This window comes from Dermacentor albipictus, unplaced genomic scaffold (assembly GCF_038994185.2).
Source record: "Dermacentor albipictus isolate Rhodes 1998 colony unplaced genomic scaffold, USDA_Dalb.pri_finalv2 scaffold_11, whole genome shotgun sequence".
NCBI classification, from domain to species: Eukaryota; Metazoa; Arthropoda; class Arachnida; order Ixodida; family Ixodidae; genus Dermacentor; species Dermacentor albipictus.
Window position 1 is genome coordinate 14,259,300 of NW_027225565.1, and position 19,708 is coordinate 14,279,007.

General features: G+C 48.6%; 1 long non-coding RNA gene across 1 annotated transcript; it reads left to right on the forward strand.

The window, feature by feature from the left end:
- The first annotated feature begins 9,703 nt into the window (after positions 1-9,703).
- On the forward strand, positions 9,704-10,872 carry LOC135914930 (uncharacterized). Its single transcript, XR_010568466.2, has 2 exons — positions 9,704-9,817; positions 10,600-10,872. It is a non-coding gene; the product is annotated as an uncharacterized lncRNA (long non-coding RNA).
- Positions 10,873-19,708: the final 8,836 nt, after the last annotated feature.

A 19,708-nucleotide genomic window follows, 5' to 3' on the forward strand; every position in this document is an offset into this window, starting at 1 on the left:
ACAACACGATAATTCCTGCAAGCTCCATTAAGAGGAAGTTCACCGACATTGACGAGATTTGTTTCATTGACAGAAAGTTACAATAGCGTAATTGTAAGAAATGCCTTTGTATTCAGACCTCCAAATTTTGAAATAATTCTTCAGAATGGCAAATTCATAAGCAACTCACGTATAAAGTCTACACCAAACCAAAATTTAAAAAACGATATCACAATTTGTAAACTGTACCTGTAGTACAACTGGACAATTCTGGTATATGTATCATATAGCGCTCTTGTACAGCCATTATGCAGTTCCACGTTAAGTTATAGTTCATATATATCGTTCGATCACTTGAGATCTTTTGTAAGATGCAGTTTAGCGAACTGTGATTTCTGTTTATGGCACAGTTACGGAATGTAAACTTCGTGTCTTTATTTTAACCTGCCGATATCCAGCAATCTTGGGAAAACTAGAATTGAAGTACTAAATCAAATGCTGCTTCCTATAGTTGATAGAACTTAAGTTTCTCACCTGCGACTAACTTCATTCAACTCGGTCCGACAGTTTCCTCGTAAAAGCACTTCTGCGTTTTGCATGTATTTGAATAGAAAACCGTAGGCAGGTCAGTCCAGTACTGTGCATTAGGTGCACATTAAAAAAACTTCGGAGTGGTCCATATTAATCCACAGAAACTCACTACCGCGCGCCTCATGATCAGATCGTCGTTCTTGCACGTAAAACGCAATTCTTTTTTTCGTCGTTGAGCACGAGCTAAAGATTCCTCTCGACAAGTCCTTGAAACCAACATCCTGAACAAAAAAAGAGGGCCGCAATTGTGTAGTGGTGCTTTCCGTCCGATTCTATGCCACTTTATCATTCACCGGTCACGGCCGGCTGACCCCAATGATAACGCGGGCGCAGCATCGCGTTGACCTCTGGCGAAGCTCGAAGAGCGCGAGGCATCGAAAAAGGCATCGCTACAAGTTCACGGCCCAAATCGAGCTCGGTTCAAAATAATGTGCCGGTCTGAGCATTCCACCGTCTTACAATTCACAATATTCATGTAATAAAAGTGAGAACCTTGCGAAAACACCGAAAGGAAATAGAACATGCGGCGTATAACGCGAGAAACGAAGAAAATTATCGCACTTTTGGACAATACAGCACAATCTCAAATCTTTTTTGTCAATTTCAAGCGAAAATACGCAGATAAATATCACCCAGCAAATATTAATGGATGCCACGAATCCCTTATAGTCTAAATTTTCGATCTAGTCTTTGGCTTTGTTGGCATGCACGCACGCATCGTCCGTAGTTAAAGGTATCGAATAAAAGCGTAGACAACGTACTGACAAATGTTAAGAGAAAGCACTGTTACTCCAGACCAATTCCTGTAAGGGCAGTTATCACCTCTCCTTTTCGAACAAGTAAACAATGACTAAAACAAAGAACTCAGTAAAAGACCTCACCATCTTATCCGTTGCTCAATCTTGACCACGAATTCCACAGATAGCCCAAAGGCAAATTTTTGTCTTGCCTAGAATGTATAACAGATTAAACTGCTTCGTTTACAGCCGAGTACCCCAAAATCAAGTTCCAAGAATCTTAACAACAATAGTCGAGCCCTACCGTTCCTCTACTACCAAGAAAAAATTACTTTAGAGGCAAATTGTGGATGCTGTTTTCTCGCTTTTTGGTAACGCGCTCAGGTCCCAGCTAGTCGGTGTTCCCAGTCTCTCCATCAGTCAGGACTTCGTCGGTGTGTTGACTCACTGCCTTTTGCTCGAGAGGTGGTGTTTTTTGCTGGCTCTTGATGCCGTGCTCAATTTCACACGCCGCAGTCGGGTTAACCAGCATTTATCCTAGCCTCGTGGGCACGTATTCGTTCAGTTGGACTTTACCGGTCTCAGGATCATATAAAAATCCGCAATCCTTATGGTCGTACATATTACAAGTGCTGCATGGCAGCGCTCTGCACTCACGACTCAAATGGCCTATGGTGCTGCACTTTATGCATATTGGTGGTCGCCCTGGGACAACGATGAGAAACCTTTTTTCATTGCAGTACCACAGGTGTGGTAGATCTTCCACTTGCAATCCTTCCTTGAGGCACAGGCGAACGTAACGGGTTTTCGTTGTAGCTACATCCTTATCCCCAGACCACTCGCAACAGCTCACCCATTTAACAGTGCCAAACTCTTCAAGCGCTTGGTGTAGATATAAATTCGAGATGTGACACGGCACCCAGTGAACCGTCATCCGAACCTCCTCCACATTGGGATCAACGATAGCGCAGTAGTGTCCTTTCACCCGTAAACTCCCACCGGATGTGAACAATCGCAGGGTTTCAGTTGTCTTCAGTTGCATAAGCCATACACTATTGGAGTGCAACGGTTCGAAATTGGCGACATCGCGGTGAAATGGATATTTCCTCATTGTCTGCAGGAAATCAGAGCGCTTGTACGGACGCCCACGTGAGTCGCAATACAAAATAAGGCTCATGTCCCACGTATCCTCTTTTATGGCAGGCGATGCGTCAAGCGATGACGCTACCGACGGCTTTACCATCTCCTCTTTGGCAGGTGATGTGTCAGACGCTCCGTCACCTTCACTAGGCACGAACGATGGCTTTAACACCCTTTCTGAGGCAGGCGATGTATCATATCCTTGACCATCTCCACCAGACACTGCCTATAGCTTCGACATCTCTTTGGAAGGCGATGCGCCAGATGCTTGATCATCTTCACAAGGCACGACCGATGGCTTTAACATCTCGTCTTTTTTCGCATGTGGTGAGTCAGGCGCTTGGTCATCTTGAGAAAGCACGATCGATGGCTTTAACATTTCTTCTTTGGCAGGCGATGAGTCTTGACCAGACATGACTGGTGCCTTTCGAGCGCTGCGTATGGCGTGCACTCCGCTCAGATGCTACATGCAGAGTAAGCCGTCAGTTCAGAGGCGCCAGGTTGCGTTCGAAGCAGGATGCGGGTGACGTCACCATACAGCGCTAGCGCAGCTGCTTCCCTTGGTGGTCGCCGGGATCAGTAAAAATAAATCACAACAAAAAAATGGCGTTGGCCGTGTCATTTTCCCTCTTTTTACTGGGAGAAAGAGTGAGCCTACCCCTGTCACCCGCCGCATCCCCTTGCGCTTGCTATTTGTGACTCCGCCGGGCAGCTGCAGCGTTAACAGAAGAGTGGAGAGAAAAAGGACGGGCCGTCTTCTCCTACTCCCTGTTTCAGATACCCCCCCAAAAAATGTTCAGGGAAGGCAGCCTCGAAAAGCCCCTAAGTACATGAGTTCCTCCCAGTTCTAACTATACAAAATCTTTGCCCATCGCTCCTTCCTTTCTCTTCTTTCGCTGGTCCACGTTTGACAACACTTCGAAGCTGGCTACACACAACGGAGTTGTGATAGGACGGGCGGGAAGCATGACCTCTGCTGCTCCCCCTTTTCCGAGACATGGAAAGGAGTGCATGCGTGCGTGCCGGCAGACGATCGCACAATGGCCGACGTCAACGTGCTGCTGCTGCTTCTCTTCAGCTGGCTTTGCAAAAAACGTCGAGGCAACGTCATTTGATTCCGCATATGGCACGGGAAAAACGAGGGCCTCAAAAGCCTCAAAAGAGAGCATGTAGGTACACTGCTGCACTCTGGCAAATTTACAAGGGGATTATCTGTGTTTCCATATATATATATATATATATATATAAATATATATATATATATATATATATATATATATAATCCTTGCACGTTTTGCACTCTTTGCCGAGCGTGTCCACATCTTGTATGATGACATGGTTAGCGCAGAGTATAAAGTCTATTTCCTTTCTAGTCTGTATATGTGCATGGTGTTTACTGTGGAAAATTAAAACAATACTGAAGTGAGAAAATACAGATGAGGCAGCCGCCTCTGCTTCTTGTAGTGCACTCGTTCTCCTATTGTCAGGATTTACCGAAATAAAGCAAAGTATGAATTGAAATCCGTGCACATCCGCGCCAACAATGATGCAGTAAGCTATTAGCCAGAATAAGCTTTTAATTGTAGAGGTCGAGGCAAATCAAAAGAAACCTCAAACGATGTGGGTGACAAAAGTCTGGCAATGACAAGTTATGGAGGGGAAGGGGGGGTGAGGGGTAGGCTGCGACATCGCCGGGGGGGGGGGGGGGGGGGGGGCTCAGTTCCTTTGCCCGGAAAGCTCTGGAGGGGCTCGTTCCCCGGAGCCCCCTCGAAGTCGGTGCCTATGGTCTGGAGGTCCCAAACTACAGAAAAGGTAGAGCACGTAGTCACAGTTAAAAAAAATTGTGCGTAAACACGCAAGAGATCGCGATACCCAGTCAAATACAGCAAATCAAGTCAGCTGTCACTTCTGGGTTAATGCTTTGTCACATGGCGGCAGCTACTGCGAAAGACGCTTCTACATTTTTTTTTATATGTTATGTGTTTTTAGCAACTGTGTTCTTGTTCAAACGCGACATACGGGACAAGGCAGTAGAGTACGCGAGTCTGAGGAATCTCGCACTGTTAACTGCCTCATTTCTCTTTGTCCAAACGTTTGCTTGAAGCCGAGGCTTTCCTTGTTCGTCCAAATTTGATCACTTCAAGCATGGCCTCTGGGATCTCGCGTGCAGGTCTTGGACGCCATGCTTGAAGCTCCCGCCTTCATGTGGACCCTCTGCGTCGTTTATGAAGCCGTGGACTAGCCTTCTTGGCGCTTGTTAAAGGAAAGCTATAGTATCATCCTGCGGTTTGAAGCTATCTATAATCTTTCTAACCTCTATCGACTGCCCAGGCCCACACAAACGTCATAACCATGAGCTCACATAATTCGCAGAAATCATGCCACAATATATATTTCTAAAACATCGTACGGGAATTTATTGGTGCATTCACGGTGTCTCCAGAGCGATACTGTCATTCTCCGTGTGCGCATTTAATTTATATTTTCTAGCGTACTTTTCTTTGACGCATCGCACGGGCTCCATTCCGGTCACGAAAGGGATGCACGCATGAGCGTACAACGTGGAAAACGATCGTTCGGTCTCACAGTTTGCCACGGGTATGCTTAAGTACATTCGCAAAGCAATAGAAAGGTTCGAACACACATCAATAAGCTTTCTTTCGTGCAGCAACTTCATTATTTCCAGGGGACTCGAGGCCTGGCACACAGGGTTGTGCAGAAAGTTCGCAAACTGAACGATTTCAGCGGAAAATGCTGGCTCCAAATAATTTTTGTAGGTTTTCATCAACTTCTCAGCCTGCTGTGCCAGAGAGGCCTCGCTCCCAACTTCTGTCAGCAATTTTAAGAACCCGAACCTTTCGCAGAGTTCAGTGTAGGCAGCCTTTCGCACTCGCAAAGCAGAGCCTAGACTGTCAAGTACAACATTGTAGGTCTCTACGATAAACTTTTTTCTACCTTGTAGCGCGCTATCGCTTTTTCTGTCCGGGTGCTTACTCAAAACGATGCGTTTGCCCCATCCTGATAACATTGATTGGTACTTAGCGTGCGTGCTCTCTCTTCGGAGATACCAAAGAGAGGTCGCAAAAAATTAACAAAGCCTTCTACAGAGCTCAGCAGGTCTACAGCCGTTCAAAAGTCTAGGCCTGGTTTCTGAAGTGCTACGCTCGTTTTGTCAAAGCGCTCCAAGACTTAACTCCAGAAAATCGCTATGAATGCAGTCTCTAGTTTTGTCATTTTCTTGAGAGAGTGCGCTTTGTTCCTAGTGTCGCCGTTTTCTTCCTCGTTCTTTGATATAGCTTCAAGGAAACACAAGACTGCATTGAAATTTTTCAGAATGGCCTTACATGATTCAGCCTGTCTTAACCACCTGGTCTCAGATAGACTTTTCAAAACAAGCTGCTGGCCAGTTCCGCCCATGCTGTCCGAAAGATACCTCCATCGCTTAGGTGAGGCAGCAAAGAACACATACTGTCTCTGAATTACAGTGAAAAATTTGACTGCCTCAAGGCAACTGTAAACGCTACACGCGCCAACTAAGTTCAGTGAATGACCGCCACACGGGACGTAGACTGCCAATTCGTTCAGGTGTTTGATTTGAGCTTGCAGTCCTTTGTATTTTCCTGACATATTACTCGCATTATAATAAGCTTGGCCCCTACAATCATCAATTGAGATGCCATTGGTCGTCAAGAGGGACATCACTGTATCGAAAAGATACAAGCCGGTATGCGATTCAATTGGAGCAAATCCAAGAAAGCGTTCGTACACTTTCTCACTTAAATAGTATTACGATATCATCGAGCGATGCTCAAGAGACGAGCCGCCGCGAGAACGACGAAGTTGGCTGGTGCGCTTGGCGCGAGCGAGTGTCGGCCTGGCTGCCTGGCTCCAGTGATATAGCCTGTAAATAGCCTCTTCTGTCTGTGTCTTTCCACACGCAACATTCTGGTGGAGGTGCGGGTACATCCTGATCCCGACAATACTCGCGCTGTCAGAGAGTTTCTGGTTCCGAAGACAGCCGCAGACGTTCGAAGTTTTGTAGGGCTATGCTCGTACTTTCGACGTTTTGTTCCAGATTTTGCGACAATTGCTCGACCCCTAACTAATCTTTTGAAGAAAGGCGTACAATTCTCGTGGAGCACTGGAGAGGCCACCGCCTTCTCTCGTCTCGTCACTCTTCTAACCTCACCACCCATTCTAGCCCACTTCGACCCTGATGCCCCTACAGAATTGCGTACAGATACCAGCGGTCATGGCGTAGGTGCCGTCTTAGCCCATGCGTCATGATGGCCAGGATCGCGTTATTGCTTATGCGAGCCGCCTCTTAGCACCATCGGAGCGCAACTATTCCATTACGGAACGAGAACGTCTTGCTGTTGTCTGGGCGGTTGCGAAGTTCCGTCCTTACCTTTACGGTCGCCCTTTTTCCGTAGCCACTGACCATCATGCTCTCTGCTGGCTCTCATCGCTAAAAAATCCTACAGGCCGGCTTGGTCGATGGGCTTTGAGGCTACAAGAATTTTCATATTCCGCGGCGTACAAGTCTGGCCGCCTGCACCAAGACGCTGACAGCTTGTCGCGTTACCCCGTCGACGACTCTAACTCCTCCAATATTGCCAGTGCTTCTTGCGTATTCTCTGTATCACAGCTGCTTCATTTCGCCGACGAGCAACGCCGTGAAGCCTACATCAGAGCACTCATCGACCGTTTTGAGCACTCTCCGGCCGATGCTACTCTACGCCTCTTCTTCCTCCGCGACGGTACTCTGTACCGTCGTAACCTTCATCAGGACAGCTCTGAGTTCCTACTTGTAATACCTATAAACACCTCCACTCCACCGTTCTAGAAGAGCTCCACGACGCATTAACGGCAGGACATCTCGGCGTATCTCGAACCTATTAGTGGCGAGAATTAGGAGTGTCGCCCTCTCGCGAGTGACGTCACGGCCAGGACACCGCTCGCTCCGGCTCGCTCGGCTCCCGCGCGCGCTCGTTCCCTTCGTGTATGCTTGGGGTATGGGTGGCTCGAGCCGTACGTATTGAAGGATACGTCGGCTTCTTTCAGCTGCCATGCCTTAACCACAGTTTCTTCTTCAAAAACGCGTGAGGCGAGAAACTTTGCGGCTTGGATATCGCAAGCTATGTAGCGTTAAAGGGGTCTACTGGTTTTGCAATGCACATATGCGCCGTGTCTATCCGCAAATTTTGCGTAAAAAGAATGTCTGCAAATTCAACACGCGAAGTTGTGTATGATGCCTCGCTAAACATTTAACATTCCCTTAGTATTTAGCTATGAGATACATTGCATTTTACACGGAAGAAAAATCTTGGTAATTGGCGTCAGCATAGAAAGAAATTGGCGTCAGCTTAAAAAGACACTGCCCAGCCGAAGCTGTCATAATGATTCTTATTACTCTGGTGTGTTGTTCTATTCAAATATGGTCATTCATTAATGCATAAAAAAATAGGCGCCCATTTTTTATGAAAAAGTTTGCTGCTACTTTCATCCTCTTCTGAAACACGTCTCCAAAAAACGAATTGCTCATGGCTGCTAACACGACGGCGCGTAATGTGGAGTATTTACATAGTTAATTCACAAACACCATACTAGCAATCACCTGAGAGAAAAGTTTCGTTGTTAAGATCGAGAGCCAATCAATTGAAAGTGATGAACTGTTTCATAGTAGCCCTCAGTAGCCTTTATCCACAATATGGCACACCCCTGGTCACGTAACGGTAGCAATCGACTGTCGGTATGGCGAGGCACGCTATGTTCGCGAAACCCATCAGTTCACTACAACTTCTAATTGAAATCATAAAGCATTTTTTACAGCGCCAACTGGAATGGCTAAAGTATTCTCGAGGTACTACAGCGCAGCTTAGATTTCCTATAGAAAAGGAAAATTCAAGCACCTTCTGTCTCACCATGTCTCGATGCAGCGTTCTTTAATTATACCAACGGATAACTATCTGCTTCGTCGGTACATAAAAGAAAACCTTGCCCAACTGCAGGCTAAATAAAGCTTGCTCCAATCTAATCGCAAACATTCATAAATAAAGCACCACAAGCCTTGCATATACTTTCACTTGATTTCTGACCCTCCAACGGGGGGCGGGGGGGGGGGGATTTCGATATCTTCAATATGTCCCATACTACTAATGATTGACGCTTCGACTTCTTTCTGGCTGCAGCGATGCGGTCCAACAGGCATACATCCCTAAAAAAATTGGCCGAGCAGCCTGTGTTAGTTCGCGCAACAGATTCGTCATGTATATTCCTCAAGCAACAAGCGCCAGTAAATTTCTCTAGTGAGTTGAACGTGTATCACGAAAAAGGAAATATATGTTGGTACATTCCTATGTGTATTCTGCAAATAGCTGTAAGCCTTCATTAACTTTACTTCAAATTTCCGCCGCTTAAAGTAAACACGGGAAGAACCTCCTAACGTTGTCAAGCAGTTAGAGAAGCGAGTGGTGCTTGTAGAATCTAAACTCCAGTATTAGTTAAGTCCCCGTGTTACTGCCGAGCGTTTATGTGAAGAAATGCAAAAATTCGATATTATACCATGAACTACTCGTCGTGAGCAAACCTGTTTTAGCGGATTGAAATCGACGTAACTGAAGTCATAAGTCATATATAGCCAGCGTTTGTGAAATACTTGTTGCTCCGCTGCTGGTATGGTATCCATAACTGGATTCCTGTATGCTATATTTTTGTGATTGTCCATCCGCGCGTGAAAAACCCGCAATGGGCTCTTTTGCGCTCCTTCGGCTGGCACTGTAGCGTTGCCTTTGAGAGCTGCATTGTTGTCTAAGAAATTATCTCTTTGAATAAATGTTCGCAAATGAAGACGTCGTAAAAACACATTTGAGACGACCACCATAAGCATACAAGCAGAGAGAACGAGGGCGAGCAAACGAAAACACCGCAGAAAGCGCCCGGACAACGCCCGAACTGTAGCAGATGACAGGCGCGAGTCCTTGCCCTGACGTCACACGAGCGGCGCTCGCAGCGCCCCTGTAGTTCGTTCTCGGGGCTAATAGACGAGGCAACCTAAAGTTTGCCCGCGCGGCACCAGCGCCGAATGCTCCCCTAGCGGACCAATGGAAGTTTGGAGGGTCGTCGCTGCGCTGGCGCGCGCCCGTGTTCTGTACGGCGGGAGCGCTCGTGCGCGTGGTTTTTGCGATGCCGAGTGCGACCTCATCAGCCAGGAAAGGTGGCACGCAATACTGATGTGTTGTTGATTGCCACAGCTGCCTCGAAAACACGAAAGGTCCTACGCCGCCCGTGAAGTTCTACAGATTTCCTGGGAAGTGGGACGATAAGGACAGACGACAAGCATGGATAACTGCAGTGCGCGGCCGAGTCGAGTAAGTCTCATACTTTCGCATTCGCGTGTAATATCTTGAAAGCGGAATAGTCATATGCCTGTTTTTAGTGCACGGCCGTTTGTTTAGTCGTGTCGCGTTGTTGAATTGTGGTGGCATCCGCCGTTTGTTAGCGGTAAATGCAGGCGTGTTGCGCCGTTAAGCTCTACGACGCGTGCTCGATTCCCAGCCACGGCGGCCGCATTTCGATAGGGGCAAAATGCAAGAACACCCTTGTTACCGTGTGCTTTGATTTTTGTGCACGTTAAAGAACCCCCAGAGCTTAAAATTATTCCTGAGACTCCCCATTACAGCGGGCTTCATATTGATTTCGTGGTTTTGGCACGGTTTTGGCACTTGGAGCCTCCGAATTTATTTGATTGCACTGTGCCTTCCCTCGCGATTGGCATGGACGAGCTCAAGAGAGTTATTTCCTTTTTCCAAACGCTGCAACTTAAATTACTAGTTGTGCAGGTAACGAAAGGGGCCGCGCGCTACTTGTGTGTGGTATCAGACCGTATTTAATGCAAGCCGCGGTCGTCGCGTGCGTCGGGAAGCGGCAGATCGGAAAGCAGCCGCTCGAGACGTGCGCGTTATGTTTGTTGTTTCCCCATGCTTTCTAAGTATCTAAGTGTGCAAGTATCGTAACTTGTAGTGGTAGCACTCTTGTAGAATAATATATGCACACAATCACAGGAACGTTACCTTTGCAAACATATTATTGGGAGTAATTTAATCCCCACAACAAATAGGCACACATACTGTTTCACTCATATGCGATGCAGATGGAAGCGGCGCCAAACAGACCAATGGCAATCACAACAGTCTTCTCAGCAGTCAGCACCACTGGGACATGTGCTTTCCTACTGCAGCGACGCAGCTCTTGAGCAGCGGCAAGACACGTGTGAAACAGACTCCAGAACAAGCCTTTGTGAAGTGACGGAACCATCAAGAAGCAGCCCAATGGATCTGCAGTCACCGAGTAGTATGACAACAGAAGTTTCTGCTGCCAGTGTGACTTATGTTGTAATTGAAATAAAAGTGGCTAAATTTCTGAACATGGTGCGTACCTCTAACTCGACGTCGTCTACGATCTTGTCGGACACCTGTGACACGCACTTGGCTTTCACTATCACATCACCGTCCACAATTAGTTCAACGCCGTACACGTTCGGAAGCAGACGCTCCCCTATCGTGAGGTTGCCGCCACGAAAAAAAGCTGTCGGCGTCGGCAGCCTTCTTGCAACCGCACGGCAATCTTTGCATGGCTGTTGCGCAAGCAGGCGATCTGCCGCCGTCGAAAACGGAGCGCCGTGAGCACGAGCAGCGAAGAAAAGCGCGGACAACACAATGTAAACAAAGCGGAGACTGCGCCACGGCGCGACCGCCCGACTTGACGCTTCCACATTGGGGGCGCTGTCAAGAGGCGCAGTAGCGCCGCCTGGCCATGGTTTTCTTGTCTATAGACGACCGCACGCCAAGTTTCATCCTAAAGCCCCTTGATAATTTGAAAGTAGCGACACTCTCCTCCTCACGGCGCTTTCCTCCTCGATTCTCCTCGCCCGCCGGCTGCGCACAGCACGCTATTCCTCCTGGGCTCCCGCGGACGCGCCGCAGGATTCTATGGAGGCGTGTTATATTGGGCCAGTTGCGCGCCCCAGTTGGGTTGAAAATTTTGAGAAATGCTAATAACAGCATCGATAATGCTGGAGGCAACGTTTATGACAAGGTTGGTTTTTTCTTAAAGCCGTATGGACGGGGTATACTGATTTAAAGGGAGCTTTGAGGCGAGTTCTATACTCCAGACAATTTTTCTGCCACATGATCAGATGCTTTACTTCGTGCGTCTGGTCTAGTATTGCTTGTGACACATCCCTTTGTGTGTGGCTTATTAAGCGAAAGCCTTAGACCTCTGTTTCAAGGTCTCGTTGTGAGCTACAGAAAATATCACGTGACCGAAGGAAGGCGAGAAGTGAACCAAAGCATGTGCAGCCGCGTATAAGAGATGATTAATGATTACCAAAGTAATGATTGATTAGTGATTGGATTGTTGTTCATGCACCCTAATCCACCTCAATCGGTCTTAATACCCTTTCATCAACACTTCACCTTAATCAACCATAATCCGCCTTAATTCTCCTACACGCACCTAAATCTTTATTCATGCATCTTAATCCTTCGTAATGCACTCTAATCCACCTTATTATTCTTTAATACACTCTAATCAACCTTAATCCTCCCTAATCCACCTTATGTCAACCACTAATGATTCATTAATTACCTTGGGTAATCATTCTCTCATACAGGGGTGGACATGCTTTGGGTCCCCTCTGGCCTTCCTTGGGTCACGTGATACTTCCAGTTTAGAACGCGGCCTTAAAACATAAAGATCTAAAGGCTTTCGCCTTAAAACTTAAAAAAAAACCTCAATTTTGACTAGTGAACGCTCATCGCCTACAATACTACGGGGATACTTGCCACTAATTTTTTCAGAGCGCAAAGCAGAATCAATAATACTGCGCTTCCGTCTGAATAACAACAGTTAGCGACGTGCGAAGTGATGGAGCCACCCCAGAATATTAAGTATACTGAGGACAACCGCAACAAAAACGCTGCTGAGCAGGCCGGAAGAATGATAAAAAAAATGCAGCATTACGGGATGCTTTGCTACGAGCTATAAGAAAGACTCCTCAGCTCGCAAACAACGCTGTTCTTTGTCAGAACAAAGTTGCTTCGGCCAATGTCATGCAGCCACTGCTTCCTACGCAAGCCGTTACGCTTTCGTTGTGGTATCATAAAAACGGCATAACCACCTTCAGGCTTCTTGCTGCAGTTATATGCGCAACAGCCCGGCATAGCGCTAGCACATAGACCAGAAACACTGCGCACAACGTTCGCTACGCCAAGCTAAAGCACCGAGCCAGCCATGCTCAGGTAGAAAATGGCGCGAACGAAAAAGAAAAACACAAGCAAAACTCAAGATCCGCGCGTTTCCAAGGGCAACGGCAGGGAGACCAATCGTCATGCAGAAAAACGGGGGCAAAACTGGTTGCCGCGGGGGGGAACGCGCAAGGGGCGAGGAGGAGGCGAGGAGGTCGCGCGGCGGCGGCGGAGTTCAAAGAGTGGCGGTACTTTCAAATTATCAAGGGACTTTATTTCATCCTAGACGCCAGCGCTCGTTTCTCCCCTGGCGGAGCGATTTCATCTCCAACGGGTGTAGGTTTCCGTCGCCGCTTCCCTTCGCGGTCGCGCCCGCGTTCAGTTCGCGCTGCGCGCGAAACGTCTCTTGTTTGCGACGGCGCCTCTTCGGATGACCGGAAATTATTATTGTGTTGTTAACTGTCACGACAGCAATGTAAACACGAAAAGGTTGATGCCACCAGTGAAATTCTGCCGATTCACAAGAAAATGGTACGAAAGAAGCAGACGACAGACATGGATTACTGCGGTGCGCCGAGCGAAGTAAACATCTGGCAAACGAAGCGAGCTCGTTCATCGATCACTCCTGAGTGTATGACGGTTTCTATATGTAACCCACGTGAAATTAATAATTACTAGGTACATAATCCTTTTATTCATATAAAAACTTTAAGTTCAACGAGCGCTTGTCCTGTCTTCTTTCTCCTGTTTCGTTTGTGTGTGCGCTGCCCAAGAATGGAAACCACGTCTGTTGTATGCGCTAGCAGTGGCCGAAGTTCACGCGTGCCGAGAAATTGAATATGTGCATGATGCATTGAACATGACCGGAGTTCATTCCCGCTTCACCACTGCACCGATCGATCGGGTTACTGGACGATACACACCCGCGTCTTGGTCGCGCCGACATTGCTGAAGCAGGAATGATTAATAATACTTTCAACTTCCGTCTCTTGAGTACTGTTAAAAAATGGCCAAGCTGTCTACATTGCTGCCTCTATTCCATATTGTAGGGGACGTACTAGTTAAAGTTGTGTGCGCATGTCGTACTTGTGCTATGCAGCGATATATCTTGTTTATTTCCGCACAGTGTCGATAGAAGTCCGTTGTCGCCATCAGAGACAACACGGATTTGTAGCAAACATAATGTGAGAAACTGCAAAAATGACTTTAGCTCGTAGGTGCCGTATGTATGTGCCGCATCGTATGTGCTGACGATTTTTCCGGCGGCGCATACGATGTCGTTTCCATTTACCTGCTCAGCGTCCCTTACATGGTTAAGCAGACGCTGCCCTTTCGCCGCATTGCAGCTATAAAAATAATCGTCAAGCGTACCGATCTTCTTAAAGGCAAATATAGCGGCGTGTGCAGTTTGTTTCACACTAAGGGGAAAACTCGGAACGTATTGCATCGCGATGCGGCAAGCAATGGAGTCGTGCGGCGGCAGCAGCTCGAGCAGGCGCACACGCTTGAGGGGCGGTGTCGTGATCTGCGTCGTCTGCTACGGCGGCGCGCGCTGGCCGCATTTTCGGGAAGCGTGGTACTGTCAGGAGCAGTGCAGCGATTTCATCGGTACTGCGAGAACTGAGCTGATATTCTTTACTAAACGTTGTGCGTCGCCAAACTCTGATCCTTCATTGGCGATAATGGAGTTCCACAAACTTCTTTTGACAACATGGTTCATTTATTCTTTCGAAAGGCCGGAGTACTGAGCGTGTGCACGTGACAAAACAGTGACAAAACGCACCAAGGTGTGCGCGAGACGTGCTCAGTCTTTGTTTGACTCGAAAGGAAAACAAAGCACTCAACAATGGGAGTCGAACACGGTGAAACAAACGGACACGATTAAATTAACGTTTTAGGTTCAGACAATGAGCTGGAAGTGATTTTTCTCGACAATCATTCGCTACACCAGACAGACTCTGCCCGCCGGTGGGGAATAGGACACGTCACGCTCGGAACTTCAGTTAGTATCTCGTCATGTCCCCAGCGGCAGCCATGACAGCGCTCATCCTGGAAGGCAGTGAAGTGTAGAATGACTTGATCAGGGATGTGTTCATCTCTCAGCACGTCTCAGTCGCTGACGATGGTGGATCGAAGCCTATCCTCGGGCGACTGATAGAGGGGATGTTGCGCCAGCGATACTTTCAACGAGCCCCAGACATTTTAAATGATGTTGGCGCCCGGGGATTGAGGCGGCCGCTCCAAGAGAGTGACTGCGCGCTCTTCTAGCAGTTCTTGCACAGCACGAGCAGTGTGGATCGGCGTCCTATCGCGTTAGAATATATAGTCGCCTTCCGGAAACGGGCCATCAAGAATGTATGGAATCAGTACGTTGTCTATGACTGCCCTGCAGCGATGAACTTACATTCGAGGCGTATCAGTGGGCGTCGCGCAACGCTTAGCAAAGAATACCGGCTCATTTCACGCAGTAACGATGTGATCGGCGCCCTGCACCTGACAGTAGAACGTTTCCCGACAATGCGGCCAGCGCGCGCCGCCGTAGCAGATGACGCCGTTCAAGATCCCGCCCCTCGAGCATCTGCGCGAGCTGCTGCCGCCGCCTGACTCAAGCGCTCACCGCATCGCGATGCAATGCGCTTCGAGTTTTCCCCTAAATGTGAAACAGACCGCCCTTCGAAGGAAATGTCCACGCGCACACACGTAGGCACACACCGCGCGCGGCACGAAACGTGCCCAAACACGCGCAGTGCAGGAGGCAATCAAGGCGGCGCGAAACGAGAGATGGGAGAGGGGTACCACCCGCTAATAGAATTTTGCTTCGCATGCGGTGCTCTCAACGCCAGCGCAGCAGCGCCTCTCTCGGTGCCGTTCTTGTCTATGACCGTGTACGTCGCCGGTTTTTCTGGCCGGGCCTTGCCCGTTCCGTACGACGTTACGTCGCCGCCGCTTGTGAACTTTGCCAACGACGCAAGAAGCCTTCCCAGCTCCCCGCTGGTTACCTGCAGCCGCTCCACATTCCTGCCGAGCCCTTTCATCGTGTCGGCTTAGACCTTCTCGGCCCATTTCTGAATCTACATCAGGAAACAAGTGGGTTGCAGTCGCGGCGGACTAGGCGACCCGCTCCGCCGTAACCAGTGCTCTTCCGACCAGTTGCCCAACTGATGTTGCGGACTTACTTCTACTTGATATCATTTTGACGCATGGTGCTCCGCGTCAATTGCTAACAGACCGTGACCGTACGTTTTTGGCCAAAGTCATCGACGACATCATGCGTGCCTGCTCAATACGGCATAAATTTACCACCTCCTACCACCCCCAAACGAACGGCCTCACTGCGCGCTTGAACCGCACCCTTACAGACATGCTATCCAAGTATACGTTTCCGACGACCACCGTGACTCGGACCTGGCTCTACCTTACATTACCTTTGCATACAACTCTTCCCGTCTCGAAACTGCTGGCTTTTCCCCGTTTTACCTCTTGTATGGCCGCGAACCAACGCTGCCACTGGACACTGTGCTTTCGTCCGCCACCGCTTCAACTAGCGATTATGCCCGTGATGCAATCGCCTATGCTGACCACGCTCGCCAACTTGCGCGCGCTCGTCTACAAGTGTCTCAAGACAAGCAGAAGCAACGCTACGACCTCCGTCACCACGTGATGTCCATTTTGTGCCCGGCACCGTCGTGTTGCTTTGGTCACCTTCGCGTAAAGTTGGCCGTTGTGAAAAACTGCTTTCTTGTTACACAGGCCCATATCGCGTGCTCCGCAAAGTGACCGATGTCACCCTTGAAATCGTTCTAGCCACGCCCACTACGTCCTCCACTGTGACAACCAGTGACATTGTCGATGTCGCCCGACTCAAGCCCTACAACTCTCCACGCGCCTTGGATATTTAACAGCACCGTGACGGTGCTTTTACCGCCGGGGGGTGGGGTGAGGGGGGGTAGTATTACGATATCATCGAGCGATGCTCAAGAGACGAGCCGCCGCGAGAACGACGATGAAGTTGGACGGTGCGCTTGGCGCGAGCGAGTGTCGGCCTGGCTGCCTGGCTCCAGTGCAAATAGCCTGTAAATAGCCCCTTCTGTCTGTGTCTTTCCACACGCAACAATAGTATCGTAAAACAACTGACAGCTGATCAACGTGAGTAAGGTCTGGAGTCGAATCAACAATTAAAGAGAAGTATTTTGCGCGTTTCACTTCGTCAACGAGTCGTTCCTTGACAGCCTTTGCCATATGTTCGATAAGTTCATCCCAAATAGTTTTTGACAGATACGATGGGTGACCTTTTCCTTTGTTCCCGTAACGTTTGACGTGCTCCTCTAGATATGGATCAAACTTGGAAATGGCGTCAAGCACTCCCATATAATTGCCATTTCTCGGTGAACCAAAAATCTCCTCACTGCCCCTAAACGCATGGTTACGCTCACCTAGAAGCTTAACTACAACGACTACGCACTTCAACACCTCTGTCCAATAAGCGGTCTCAGTGACAAGATGCTTAACCAGCTCCTTCTCAGTGGACGAGTCAAACCTTTCTTCTTGCCAGGAAACCGTGGTGGTGGAGTTGGCAAGTCCTCCACAGAAGCACTGTCGGTACTACTGGGAGTTTGACATGGACTCTGGGTAAAGCGATCATACTGTTCCGCGGAAGCTGCATTGAGTAGATACTTTGTCATCTTTGGTAGCTTCTTTTCACGCTCTTATCTTTCTAACTTCGCCTTTCGTTTAGACGCACCACATTGATGCTTCCGACCGAACATTTTCGCATGAATGGATGTTAATTGCTCACCGGGCACTTCGTCAGTCCGACGCGACCGCAGGTGTCCAACGGTGGCCATCCCGATGGCTGGCGCACGCTGCCAAGATGGTCCGTGGCTGGCCGAGAGTGGTGCGTCCCCCGGGAGCTCCTCAGCGGGCGGGCTTATGCAAGCTTAACCAGCGGCATGGGGCTGAATCGCAGCCCGCGATCAACTTCCTTTTGTAGACGCGCGCCGCGTCTGTTTGTTACTAGCGCCAAAGCAGGCGTTTACATACGCATAGAGTTCCTTGTACAAATTCCCTCCTTCTCCGTACAAACTCACTCCTTCTCCTGTTCCGGTCTCGTCTTCCTATTGGCTAGGAGCAATCGTCTGTTCTAGGAGGTTCTCGATTTTTCTTTTGCCCCGTCGACGCCGAGGGCGAGAACGAAGGGGACAGGGCGACTCCTAGCGCGGGCGAAGTTATGCGCCCTCCGTCGCCTCTGAGTCATCTTTTTCTACTTCTTTCTGGAAAGTTCGGCGGCCAGTCTGACCTACTTTTTCCGTCAAGTGCGCGTGAGGGTGCGCAGCCACTAGGCAGAAATGGGCCCTGGAGACAGGCCTTTGTGTCCAGCTCTCCAACTTCCCCCTTCACTCTTCCATAACCCTAGCCCGAACAGTGAACATTCCATGCCCCGCGGCACGCGGACAAAAGCACATGTGACGTCTTCTTTCCTTTCCTGCCTAGACTCTGCCATAAGACTCATCATCATCTGCTATCGGACTCATCCTCCCCCACCCAAATTACCATCACGGTAAAGAAAAGTCGAATGGGAGGCACTGTTGGGTACTGTAGCACATCTTTTCTATGAGAAAAGGACAGCGGCGGAACTATTTGAGAAGTGGAGAGTGGTTTGGTGGTGACGAGGGGCAAGGGAGATTTGAGTCCTCATCCCACATTACATGTTTTAGGTGTTCACCCCTTGCCCCTTCTCTCCAGACAGCACTGGACAGACGGGCTGACAGGAAACCACGAAAACTCTTCCAAGCAAACGCACCTCGCCTCGTAAGAAAGACAGTCCCGCTGGTGTGGCGGGGGATTTTTTGCAGCTTGACAAGCTCTCCCCAAGTGATCAGGCTAAGCGCATGCTGCTACATTAGGCGGGGGGCCCCGTCTGCTCGTTCTGGTTTTCTCGCTTCATACATGTCGCTCGAAGTTCCGTTGCCTATATGGTTCCATATACTAAGCAGGCTACAATAAATGGACCCCCTTCTCCTACTATCCGACGTGAGGCCCTGGGCTACAGCCCCTTTAGCCCCCCTCCCCCTTAATCCAGCGCTGTGGAGAGGGCACTAGAAGGAAGCAATGCCGGGTTTAATCTCTCATACAAACAGACGGGTACAGTGGTGGAGCAGCAGCTTCCAGCTTTATTTTATGCGGACGACATTGTGTTGCTGGCTAACAAGCAAAGTGATTTGCAACGTCTGGCTAATATGTGTGGACATAATAGCAACAATTTAGGTTTGAAATTTACTGTTAGAAAATCAGGTGTTAATGTATTCAATGAAAACAGTGAACAGACAGTGGCGACACAGGGCCAGGAAATACCTCGGGTAGGAGAATATAAATAAGTTGGTATATATATGAGCGAAGGCAATAGATGTATAGAAACACAGGGGAAAACATTAACAGTGAAGGGGAAGAGAAATGCAGCCATAATGGAGCACAGAGTGCTATAGGGATACAATAGGTAACAAGTACTCCGGGGTATGTGGAAAGGTGTAATGGTTCCACGACTTACCTTTGGAAATGCGGTCGTTTGCTTGAAATCAGGGGTACAATCAGGACTTGATGGTAACCAAAGGTCAGTGGGACGACTCGCACTGGGCGCTCACGGGATGGCTACAAATGAAGCTGTGCAGGATGATATGGGCTGGACAAGTTTTGAAGTCAGCGAAGCTGGTAGTAAAATTGATTATGAAGAACGACTGAGGAATATGAAAAAAAAATAAATGGGCTGGGGGAGTGTTGAGGTATCTGTACAGAAAAAGACATTGATTCACATGGGAGAAAAAGAACTAGGAAGCTCACCAGCAAGTATGTGGCCTGTAGGGTGGGCAACACAGCAACAAAGAAAATCAAGCGGAAAGTCAGAGAGGCTGAAATAATCTCATGGGCGGCGGCAAGGGAAAAGAAACCTGCCATTAGTAACTACTTAAGAGGAAAAAAACGAAATCAAGAAAGAAACAATTTATGATAACTCAAAGGGAA